Genomic DNA, 12,336 nt, shown 5'->3' with positions numbered 1-12,336 from the left:
ATACTTTTTAATCAAGCATTGCTTTCATTAGCGATTTCAAAATTGATTTTCTGCTATATGTCAATAAAGAAAAATTACAATGAATTAATATGGTCTCTAAGAGTTTTGAAGAAATTTTGACATTTGAGTTGAGATATTCTTTTACCATATTATATGCACCAAGTGAATAAATCTGCATATATGATGTATCATATTATTTCTAAGTTTGAACGTTCCATTCCCATTCTCAGGGGTAAAAACATTCTTGGACTAAGAAGCAAAATAAAAGAAGAAAGAAACAAAAAATAAAACAAGAGAAGCAATTCAGTTTGGAAAGGTTAAAGAGTAGCAAAGAAACAAAAAACAAACGAACAAAAAAAACCAAAAACAGCAAGTGGGTATTTTTTTTGTTTTAACACACACATGCAACACATGAAATGAAATTATATTTAATCATTATGTCATCCAGATAAAGAAGAGGGTAGGGGGAAAAGCAGGTGCCCATCAATCAATTTCCATCAATCAAATAAATAATGCTATAAGACCTGTACTAGCATTATACAGCAAAAGCAAACAATCCTATTGTGGGACAAAGGATTAAGAAATATAGAAAGAAACTATATTTTGAAAATGGGATGATGAAAGAATATGATACAACAGCACATCCAAGAAAAAACATTTAAAATCTCGAATACATTAAAACTTGATATTCACCCTCTTCTTAAGTTAAAGAAGCCAAAAAAACAACAACAACAAAAAACCCACAAGGAACAAAACCACACATCCCACTGAAATGGTTCCCATATCCAGTGGCTGCAATATTAAATCAATCTATTATGACCATGAAATTTATGTTCACAAGTATTTCTACAATCAGATTGGCCAGTATCAATTCTGGTTTAGTACAGGCCTAACAGTGTAGTTTAGAACAATACTTACAGAATGGCAGATAACAGAGCTAAACATATATCTTTCTCAAAAAAATGCTCTCATTTTTTGACTGGCTATCTTGAAAAGCACCAATCAAGCATATATCAAAGATACAGATGCTACTCCAGTATTTGTTTTCTTCTGCTTTTGCAGCAAATATCAGAACCTGAAAGTTTACACTGAAAGGCTACCACAAAATGCATTTATAAATTATACCTTCAGGGAGGGAGAAAAAATATTGTACAGGAAGTATGTAATCTTTTGTCATATTCTTCTTCAGAATGACAGGAAAACATATATTTACTACCAATAGCAGCACTGATACAGAATAAAACTTAAACTAAAAAAAAGATAGAAAGAAATATTCTTTGGTAGCTTTATGATTGTCATTCAAAAAGTGTCAATTTTCTGAGCCTTACTCTGCCTTTGCAACAGTAATCATTGAGTCATTAAGGTTGGAAAAGACCAAAGATCACCACGTCCAGCCACCAACCCATCCCCACCATGCCTGCTGACCATGTCCCTCAGTGCCTGCATATTTCTTGCAACATCTCCCTGAGCAGGCCGTTCCAATTCCTCATCTGCTTTGAAGACTTAAACATTTCTGAAATACTATATAATCATGAGGGGCATATTTCCTCCATGTTAATTATCTATGCAAATTCTGAAAATTTAACAGATGTTTATGTGGTCCTAACAACCAATTCTAGATGTAGTAAATTCACAACATTTGTACAGAGCAGCCTTATGGATATTTAGGGTATTCTTTTTTCCCTCAGAAACTTATATTTAGTATGGTCCCTTTGTCTTTTGCTTAGATGTTACCATCTAAGGGAAGATAGTCATGCAGAAACTATGTTTTTAGAGGAAGGAAAAAGTCTTACTTAAATACAGGTTGGTTCTCAAATGCCATCAAATTATTAGACTAACAGACATCAGTAATCACATTGAAAATGTTCTGGTTTAGCTTGTGACCATGAAATTCTCATCTGTATGGCCCAGGAGTTTTTCACTGGAGGACTTTCTGGTTCAGTCCAAACAAATTTTCTTAGTTCTCCAAGCCAGTCAAAGCCCTTGAGGTACACCATATCTATGTCACAACTTTTATGGATATTAAACATTACTCTGAGATGTAGTGCTGTCAGATGACCAAGTGCTGGCCTGCAGGGAGAAAAAAATACATCAAAGCAGGATGGCAGGCTTTAAACACAGTCAAGGAGCACAGTACAGAAGAAAGCACTGGGGGACAGAGTTTGAGAAAACAAAATTGACAAAAAGGCCTCTTTCCTTACTTTAATCAGTACAGCTGACTCTTAACTGGATTGTGGGACTTCAGTATATTCCCAGCTGGAGACATAAATAGGAGTACACACTCAATACAGAGGAATTATGGCTGAAAATACACATGCAGTTGGCAGCTGGCTGACAGAGTAAGCAAGTTACTTCTTCATACTGATGCAATAATTTCCAGGATACAAGAGGAGCTGTACTACAAATATAAAACAACAACAAAATAAATCAGAAACATTCAAATTTTGTGTAGATCAGCCAGCATCCTTTCTACAGGATAGTCAGAGGGAAAAAATCCCAATTACAGTATTAATCCTATCAGATAGTCTTATTTATGCATATTCAGTCCCTGCATCACTCACTTCCAAGCAGTATTTTCTGCCAAAGACACCTTTCTTTTATCCCAGACTCTAACTCCTACTGCCAAAAAGGACCAAGTTTGCAGCAGGACCCACCTGATGCACCTGATGTGGTACAACAACAGTTCCACTAGGTAGCGCATCAGCTGAAGGGCTGCAGGACGCCACATTGTCTTTCACAGGGCAAGAGCTATAAATGTAGTAATCAGCAGCATTACCCAAAGATGCTCAAAGAGATTTATCTTTGAAGTAGCTCACTGTAGGTCTGTATCTCTCAACATGCTGCATGGGGTTTTGTGAATGTTATGGGTCACACCTTTGTTGCTAGATTTACAAAGTCAGCTTCAAAATTCAAATTCTTGCCGTGACATGAAGAAAAAAGATCTGCATAAAGTCTGTTTCTCACCAAGCAATATTATTTTTCACAACATCAACAAAATCAAATTATTATCAGGAGGCATGACCAGAAACATAGAAAAACATAAAGCTGGATTCTACTGACTGTTTACCACTGGCCTGTTTTCAGAAGTTTGCTAAAAATAGTTAAAATAACAAGGTTTGATGAAGAATTTTTTGTTGCACTTCATGCCACTGCTTGAGCCTTGTGGAACCAGATGTTTCTTCTGCAGCAACTGTTTTCCACAGTGTGATATCTTAGTGATATTAGCAAACACAAATTTTGTGTGGGAGTGGGAGGAAAGGCAAGATGCTGTAAGGCAGATAGCTTTGTTCAGCTACTCAGTATTGCCAAGCCAGCACTCTTCAGCTGAGGCTTGTATCTGCATCCTGTCACTCCTGGTCCCCTCCCTTCCCCCACTTCTTTGTGTGTAATTGTGTTCACAGGGATTTTTTGGGAGCCTATTAGCTTCACAAATCCCTGAACTCAAGGCTAAGCAGCATGTTTCCCAGGCTGCCATGTAAACCCTACAGTTCTTTAATTGCCCTCCTTCCCTAAACCCTGACTCAGATTCCAGTCTGTCTTATCACGCAGCATAAGTGCAGATGACATCTATAAGGGAAAAGAATTGGGAATTCGCCATCATAATGAACAGGATAATGGAGGGAAAAAAAAAAAAAAGAAAAAAAAAAAAAAGGCACTTAGAGAGTCCTGTCTCTAATTTGACCAAGCAGTAAAAGGTACCTATAAGTAACTGTGTAATAAATTTCTGAGTTCAAGCCAGAATTGCGCAGTAAATAGGTGCTATAGCACTAAATGGTTACTTTGAGGTTTCAGTGGATTTGCATTCATTCTTACATTCCTTTCAGTTTTCTGACTTCTAACCAGACTGCTTTGCAGCAATTTTGTCCATCCCAAGGCTAGTAACTCTAGCTATCACCATTGCTCAAGTCCCTTAAGGAAACCTTGAAGGGTTTCTTTTTAAACTTGCTTATGGCCAGATGAGAAAGAACAGCAAGAAGATAAAGGACAACATCTAGAAAAGCATTATTTAGTAATATGCATATTCCTGCATCATTACTAAGATAACCATCTCTCACCACAGCCAAAAGTTACTGCAAGAAATTGGATAAGACCAAAAGTTATTCTTGGAGGCAGAACAAAACACCTGTGTTTGCAAAATTGCTCTAGTTTTGTCTCCTTTGATGGAAACAAAAAAAGGAACACTGATGTATCATTTGAGATTTCTATACTTCCTGAGATGTCTACATTTTACTAGAGTAACTTCAATATGATTTGTTCTATTATCCCCAGTTGGCTACAAGACATTCTCAGTACAGGCCTTTGCCATGTCTAAGCTAAAGCAACAGGACTTACCTGGGCATCAAGCACTGGGTTAGGGTCGCGTATCTTCCATAATAGCGTATCATCATAAATCTCCCTACTTTCTGTTACAAAAAAAAAAAGTCCATAAACCACCTAGGAGACTTTCTTTGCCTCAATTAATAAGCCAACTAGGAGCAATGTGAGCCATAGTATAAAGAGCCATAGAAAGGAAGAAAGTAACATAGCCAGTTTTTTCTTTGTCTATTCATCACTGAAGCAAATGGTGTTACAGCAGATATAAGCACTTTGCACTGTGTATTGGTGGTAATACAAAGAATAAAGACTTAGCTTTTTCTTTATAAGAATGTTTTATTGTTATGGAGATCTCAGTAACAGGAAGATTCAAATCCTATCATTCTAAATATAATCTATAGGGTCAAACAAGGGTGTTCACTATGAAGATGAAGAAATAAGATACATCCTCCTTCTCTTTTTCCACTTCAGGAGTAGTAATAGTTTTCCTCAGTTGAGAAATACCTGTTTGACTTCCCTGCAACTTCCCTGTGTAAGCTTCAGAACTGACCGTAGGCCTCCAGCAGTGCCTACAGACAGCATAATGAAAGGCTGAAAATTACTTGCATGAAAGGAAAGACATAATCCAAACAGATAGATAACTCATTTCTTGCTCTGTTTCTTCAATGATTAGCAAATAACTACTGTAAGTACGTTATGACAGGCAACTCAAACACCACAGCGGTGCTATTATTTGCGGTAGATTGCTTACATACTTGATATTGTTCAGAAGAGTAGTAAACTAGGTAAAAATCCCAAAGAAACTGCTTTCATTTCTTGTACTTTCCCTGCTGCTCTTCACAGGGCATCTCAGAGATCGTGTTTCCTAGGAAACTGCGTGGGGCTGCTCTGCCAAGGGGTTCGCATCAGACTGCTTACCAGCGCTGAGGGAAGGGTTTGGAGTGATCTGCATGAGCACAGGCTGGGCAGAGGAAATGAAAGTGCAACAGCTCCCTTTGGGTGTGGTATCAGAGACACAAATATCACAAAGTGATCGAGAAAGGTAAAGGCAGGGCATACTGCTACTCCAATAAAGTTAGGACATTCATTATGCTAGCAGAATTTAAGAAATGGTTTTCAATAAGAAATGGTTTTCAATCCGAGTAATAAAAAGAGTTCAAAAATGAAAGCCAAGGTTCCTGATTTTGTTATGCTGGCCAACAGCTTGGCACCATCACACACACACACACAAAAAAAAAAAAAAAAAAAAAGCTTCTCTTTCTTCCTTTTCCCCAGCAACTACTCTGAGAGATGTTTCATTACCGCCATAGATAGCTGGAGATGCTCTTCGCTGAAACAAGGTCAGATACAGCACTCTGCATGAGTCTGATAGAATGCAATACCCAGCAGTGGCAGGAGGCAAAAGATTGCACTGTGTACCCTCTTATACTTCCTGGGGAAAAACTGCTTTTGCAGCTATTTATGTTGAGGGTTAGACCAAAATTTATCCAAAGCTGAGAAAAGTGTTCTAAAATTCATTGTTACTGCCAGGTACACAGACAATATGTAAGGTTAATAGACATTTTGCAACAAGAGCCTTTCCTAAAGCTGTTCCAGTAGTATCATAAAAAAATGTTGACCCTGCGGGGAAAATAAATAAATAAATAAAGAGGAAAAAGTATACGGAATTGAAAATATCACTATGTAGAACATCTATGTTTCAGTCCCAAGTATACTGGCATTCAAATTATTTGCAATACAAAATGCTAAATGATGCCAAATTACCTCTATTTTAGAGGATGCCAAATGCAAAATATGTAGCATGTTTTTTAGACCAAGAAGACCTAATTTAGGGTGGACATTATTGTCCTAAAACCTCATGTCAACCTCTGTGTTTTCCTATTTGTTAAGAACACTCAGAACTTCATTAGATCACAAGCCTCTGCTGTTGTGGGAAAAATAATACCGTATTATGTGCTGGCCAAAATAATGTCATTTTATGTGACGGGATTAATCAAAGACATATCCTACAATTTATCTACTCCTGTCTTTCACCAAAAGGCCACCAACCATAAATGGCACCCTCAGAGTTGCTGTCAGTTACAGCATAACTAAAGCTTTGTAAACTTTTTATTTAGGTGAGAATGTAATATATAGTATGTATGAAAACGTATTAAAGAAATTTATGTCACATTTAGGAAGACGAAAGAGTTTTGCACAGAAGTTATCCTGTTACTTCTATTCTGTGTGTTGTAAGCATAACTTACTCACTTTTACTGATTTAATTGAGAGTTCAGTATGCAGTTTGCTTTCAAGTAACAAGGGATTATCTTGATAACAGACACATTATGAACTTGTTCTAGAAAATAACTGGATAAAAAACAAAAAAAAAAACAACAAACAAAATTCTTCTTTGGACCACATATTTGATATTTCTTTCTTTGAGCAGTTATTTGAGACTTGGAAAATGTTAAGTTCAGGGATCCACCTCCAAATCAAGCAGAGCAAACTCTTAGATTCTAAACATCTGTTTAAAAATATAAAATAATGAACCAGAAAGATAAATGGAATTAATCTCTGACTATTTGATCATAGGAACCTTCCTTTTTCAAGACCAGAAGACAGAGTACTGAAAAGATCAGAGTATAAGGCCCTCCAGTGTGATGTCTTTAAAATCTGGACCAGGATTTCGCTCCCTCCTGAATATCACTACTTATAATTACAAAGCTGGAATTAATAAGGAATTCATAAGATCTGTAGTCACTGAATGGAAGTGAAGTCTGTTTCTGTTAAAGGGATATTAAAAATCAAAATCTGAATATGCAGGCCACCCAAGTATTCAAAAGAAACACTCCACCTTTCTCTTCTCCTCAGTTGAAACTGAGAAACAGCAAAACTTATTTGAAGCTTTTAGATTTGAATGGAATAGCAAATCCTTGGATGCCCCCTTTTTTTTTTTTGTTTTGTTTTTTTGTTTTGTTTTGTTTTGTTTTGTTTTGTTTTTCACCTACCAACTCTTTTAAAAGGGAAGGAAGCCTAATGTTGATTCCCTTCTGTACCCTCAGATAAAGACTAGCAGTAAATTAGCTTATGTAGATGTAGAAATGTCTGATCAATGTAGCAAATCAGCAAGTTTGCTTGCGAGAGAAACTTTAATAACTGAAGTATGCAAGTTGGATAAATTGGAGAGGGAGTTACCATTAAGAACAATGGTTTCCCAGGTCATTAATTTTCCCTATAATTTATGAAAAAAGTTAATATTGAATAAAATAGTGAGGAGTTGCTGAAACATTTCCTTCTTATTCTCTTTTGAAATGGGGCTTACAGAGCTGACTACAAGGAATCAGGATTCTTGTAACAGGGTCACAAAATCACAGAATTGTAGGGGTTGGAAGGGACCACTTAAGGTCACCTATTCCAAAACTCATGCTAAAGCAGGCTCACTAGAATAGGCTACAGAGGAAAACAAGGTCACCAGTTATGTACACAACTCTCTTGCTGAAGTTTAAATCTGAATGGGAACATGGCTTCATTTGCTTGTATCTGCATCATATGAAGCAGCAAAGTTATATCTATGTTAAAACTGAGGCAAAATTAATGAGCTAGATTTTTGTTTTAGCTTTTTTTAAAAAAATCCCTCCAATTTTTTCTAGTAAAAAAAAGTAGAAATAGAGGTAGTCTAGAAGAAGAAAAGGCCTCTTTTAGAAGTCTAGTAGAATGCTGTTAGCTAGATTTCATTTCAGAACAAATTCTTCTCTTTTTTTTTGCAGAACAGGCAGAGCAGACAGAACATGTTCTTTCATGACTCTTCCATCATTTGCAGAATATTTGCAAAATGTGGTAGTGATCTCTAGAAATTTCCCTGCTTTCCTGGTGCTTTCTTGAGGCCTTCAGTACCTCTGCCCCCAGTTTATTACCCATCTGCAGTAGAACAGTTAATCTGCCTCCAGATGCCAGAAGACAGCTTTGTGTCCACGGCCCTGGTTGAAACAGGGGGTTAAATTACCTGATGTCTGGAACAGACACAGACATAGGTCTCGGTGATGTCATCAGAGGGAACAAATTGAGACTTAAATTTAGAAAGATTGCATTAGAAGTTTGTGAAGGAACTCTGTATTGGTTGTGTGGCAGAAACTGTGCTCTAGTCAACAGCACACAAAGTATTTTTACCTGAGATGTATTTACAGTCACACAAGATAACCAACAGCGTTGAAGGTCATCCTGCACCCTAAGGTGGAAAGAACAGATGGAGATCTATTTGGGTCTGTGTAACAAAAACCACGGTCCTGTAAATTAATTGTTCTACTCAGTTTTAAACATTAATTTTCACATTCAGCAAGTTTCAACCAGAGTTATCATGGACTTTTTTTCATCAATGGTGATACAAGTACTTGCCCTCAACTACCATCCTTACAGAAGCCTTGCCGAAGCCTTTCTGATTACAGATTCAGGATCAACCATCTGTCAAATTCTCATACTTGAATAATGGATAACATTCTCAATATATAAGAAGCAGTCACCTGTTTAAGGGAGACATGCAAGAAGTTCAAAGCACCTCCCAGTCTTTTTCACAGTAACACTCCCAGAGGTGTTGTGTTTTCAAACCCATCAGTATGCTAGCTTTGCAGCCAGCTAGCAATCCCAGCTCCACACAGGCCTCATCTTCCTGTCGTCAAACAGGTTGTAGAGTGCTCTGAGAGGTCAGTGGGGATATTAGGAGCAAGTTTTCCACACTTTTGCTAGATTAGATCTTTGAAGAACTCATTCATCAGCTCAGAAGAATACTCTACCTTTCCTTTACCAAGGAGTGCTTTGTTTTCTTCCATTCCCCCTTCATCACCCCTTCCCAATTCTTGCCCACTCTGGTCACCCTAACATCATAAAAGTATGGCATGACAAGTGTTTAAAATATTATAAAAGAAGATGACTTTAAGGACAAAATAAAACTAAATAATAATCAAGGAAAAGCGAAAAGTTTATCTTCATTCAATGTCCTTTCTTTTTTTTCCCCCTCTCCTTTGATTGTGCACATGTGCTTTCCAGCCTCAATTTCACTGCAGATAGTGTGCCATTACCAAAACCCAAAAGAAACGCAAAGGAATACTCAGCAACTTTTACTGTAAGTGCCTCAGAATAACTCACAATTTAACATTATGATTTTAGTCAGTGTGAACAAATAGCTCAGATTAGCAGAGCAGAATGTTGCTAAGCAATGTTGTATGGGAGTTTACACAGGACTGTGGAGGGGAAGATTGGGTTGAGCAAGGAGATGCAGAGGCGCTTACAGTTCCCTGATCTCCTTCCTTGCCTCACTCCTGAACACATTCAAAATGCAGAGGTACTACAGCAGCAAATTACGTAGGAGCACCACGTTGCTTTTAAGGGTGATAGAGAACAGAACATTATGTACTAAACTGTGAAGCTCCATCAGAATATATAGATACAGTTACGTACGGATATAATAATAATGTAATACTCAATGCATCATAAATAAATGTACAGAAATAACATATGCATACAGATATAGACACTTCATGTTGATAGCTGTTCAATCTAAGTTAAATACAGGTTTTAGGGTCAGACCACAGGCTAATTAATTTTCAAAACATGAAGAGCTACCACAGGAGAAACTGTAATTTGACCACTGATTTTGAGAAGCTACATAGGTAATCAAAATAATGAGTACTGGAGTATTAACACAGAAAAATCTGAAAATATTTCTTTCTTTCAAAACCTGAAGTAATTGTCCTGTCAGCATTGTGCAGACAGATAATAGTAGCTGCTTTAAAAGAACACAAATCTATGATCTGCTGGAACCTTAACCACACCCAAAAATTAGAATAAATTGCTGAGAATGACAAGAACAAACTTTTCCTAAGAAAGCATAAAAAATAAGATTACAAAAGAGATATTATATGTTAGCTAGTGCATGTCAAGTAAGCATAACAGATACTGAGAAAAAAATATATGTATTATCATACAAAGTTTTTAAAAATACCCACATTTTCTAAATATTTACTGCCTGAGGTCACTAATCTCTCTCTATAAATCCCCTCCATTTTCCCCACCACCACTTCAAAAAATAGCCATTCATTGTTACAGCCACAAACAATACCTCCAAGATGAACTCTCTTCATGCTTCTTGACTTTTCAGCCATAGTTTCTAATCAGCTTACTTGAGTTTTGTATGCTTCTGTATCCACACGTAGAAAAACATCCCAGAACATCACCTCAAAATATGCTACCTGAACTACATAAAAAAAAAGTTGAAGCTTTTCAAGAAATATAGGGTTTGACAAGTGTGCTAAATTTTTATACAAAATGCTGCTAAAAACAATTCTTCTTTTTAAAGAACAGGGAGAAGAAAAAAAAAAAAAAAAAAAAGAAAATCCAAATCAATTTGACCACAAACAGGAAGTCTTATTTCACACAAGTTATAGGCTGAGACTCAAAGCCCACATCCTTTCAGTTCCACACTGTACCAAGAGACTTTTTTTTCCCCTGATGCAGGTTTCCATGGAAATGCATCAGTCACTAATCTAAATAAGTGCGGGTGAAGGACGCCTGAAAACCTAGAGCAATTACGCATGCCATTAGAGGAAAAGAATATGATTCAACTCAGCTATTAGAAATGTGGCACAGCTATCACTTCTATATATTGTTGTAGTGTTCTAAAAACAAAACTGCTTCTCTGTTTTTTTAAACCCACTCTTTTACTGCCTGTAAGATGCAGTAACAAAAAAAAAAAAAAAAAAAAAAAAAAAAAAAAAAAAAAGCATTAAAAATAAAATACTTCATACATAACAAGCATGCAACAAAGTAATACCATACCAATCGCAAAACACAAATGTCGTTCATAGCACATAATTGTTTTGCAATGAAAATCCACTATATGTTAAAACTTACTTTTCCATTACTGGTCAAAGATACTCCACCTTAGTTATTTTGATGAGTAATAGAAAACTATGATCTGCATTAAAGGCCTGATGACCTTTAAAAAATTGTCAATTTCATGTCTGATAAATGTGTTGCTAAACATCTATTTATAACCAGAGCATACAGGTCAGGCATAGGTAGAACTGTACTTACAGAGATAATTGCAACTCAGCACCAAAATAACTTTAAGTAATACATGGTAGTAAAAGCACACATTCTTTTGTTCATGTGTAAGTATTTACAGGTCTATTATGCTTCACATACAGATTGCCAGAGACTTTCTATTGAAGTTTTACCTCTGTCACACAGTGTGTGGATTCACTTGGTTCATGTCATTGGCAAATGAGTGGTTTGGTATCCATGTCAGCTAGCTTTCTTATCCTCCTGCTGCTTTGCACTCAATGTGCTCCTACCACTTGTCACACAGGAAAACATCTAATGATGTGGAGGAGAGACTGTTTATATGCCATAAAGTCAGAGAGTCTTTCCAGACTATTTGAATGATATGACAGCCTAGCTATTTCACCCCTCCCCTCACTCTTGAAGAGTGAACTATCATAGCACCACTTCTAAGTGGAAACTGGACAACCTTGAAAAGATCTAGATTTTGGATTCTGTTTGCCAACTTCTTATTGTCTATTCTAGGCTTCACAGAAAATATCTCACAAATGGTTTTATGTATATGTGAGAGAGACAAGTGAATAAATAGCGTTGTTTCAGAGCACAGGTTTGAGATGTAGCATATCTATGCTGTACGTATGCATGCCAGTCAGGTGCTACTATTGATCTTTTTATCTACCTGAAATCACTGTGATTTCAGTCAAGAAATATTGCAGTCAGACCACAAGCAGTAAAACCTCAGGAGGAGGAGGTATATTTCTGGAGAAGAATTCCTCTCAATTTTTTAATTGCAGTCAAGTCTCTATTTTGCACAAGTTGCCAAGCAAGCACAGACCCTCTATTCTCAAGTGCTATACACAACTAGAGGAGCAAGCATTCAGTATGCAGATAGTTTTCCCTACATGCACAATGTTCTCCATGCTGTCACCAAGCCACCAGTGGGAATAATGTCTAATTAGTTGAATGGAAAAGCCAAAATGGGGAGTA

General features: G+C 36.7%; 1 protein-coding gene across 5 annotated transcripts in view; it reads right to left on the bottom strand.

Moving 5' to 3' along the window:
• The window catches only part of SHANK2 (SH3 and multiple ankyrin repeat domains 2), a 292,208-nt gene that overhangs the window by 148,861 nt on the left and 131,011 nt on the right, over nt 1-12,336 (bottom strand). The gene's annotated exons all lie outside the window — the stretch shown is intronic.

Source organism: Excalfactoria chinensis, chromosome 5 (assembly GCF_039878825.1).
Source record: "Excalfactoria chinensis isolate bCotChi1 chromosome 5, bCotChi1.hap2, whole genome shotgun sequence".
Taxonomy (NCBI): Eukaryota; Metazoa; Chordata; class Aves; order Galliformes; family Phasianidae; genus Excalfactoria; species Excalfactoria chinensis.
This window is presented reverse-complemented; position numbering and strand designations above follow the sequence as displayed.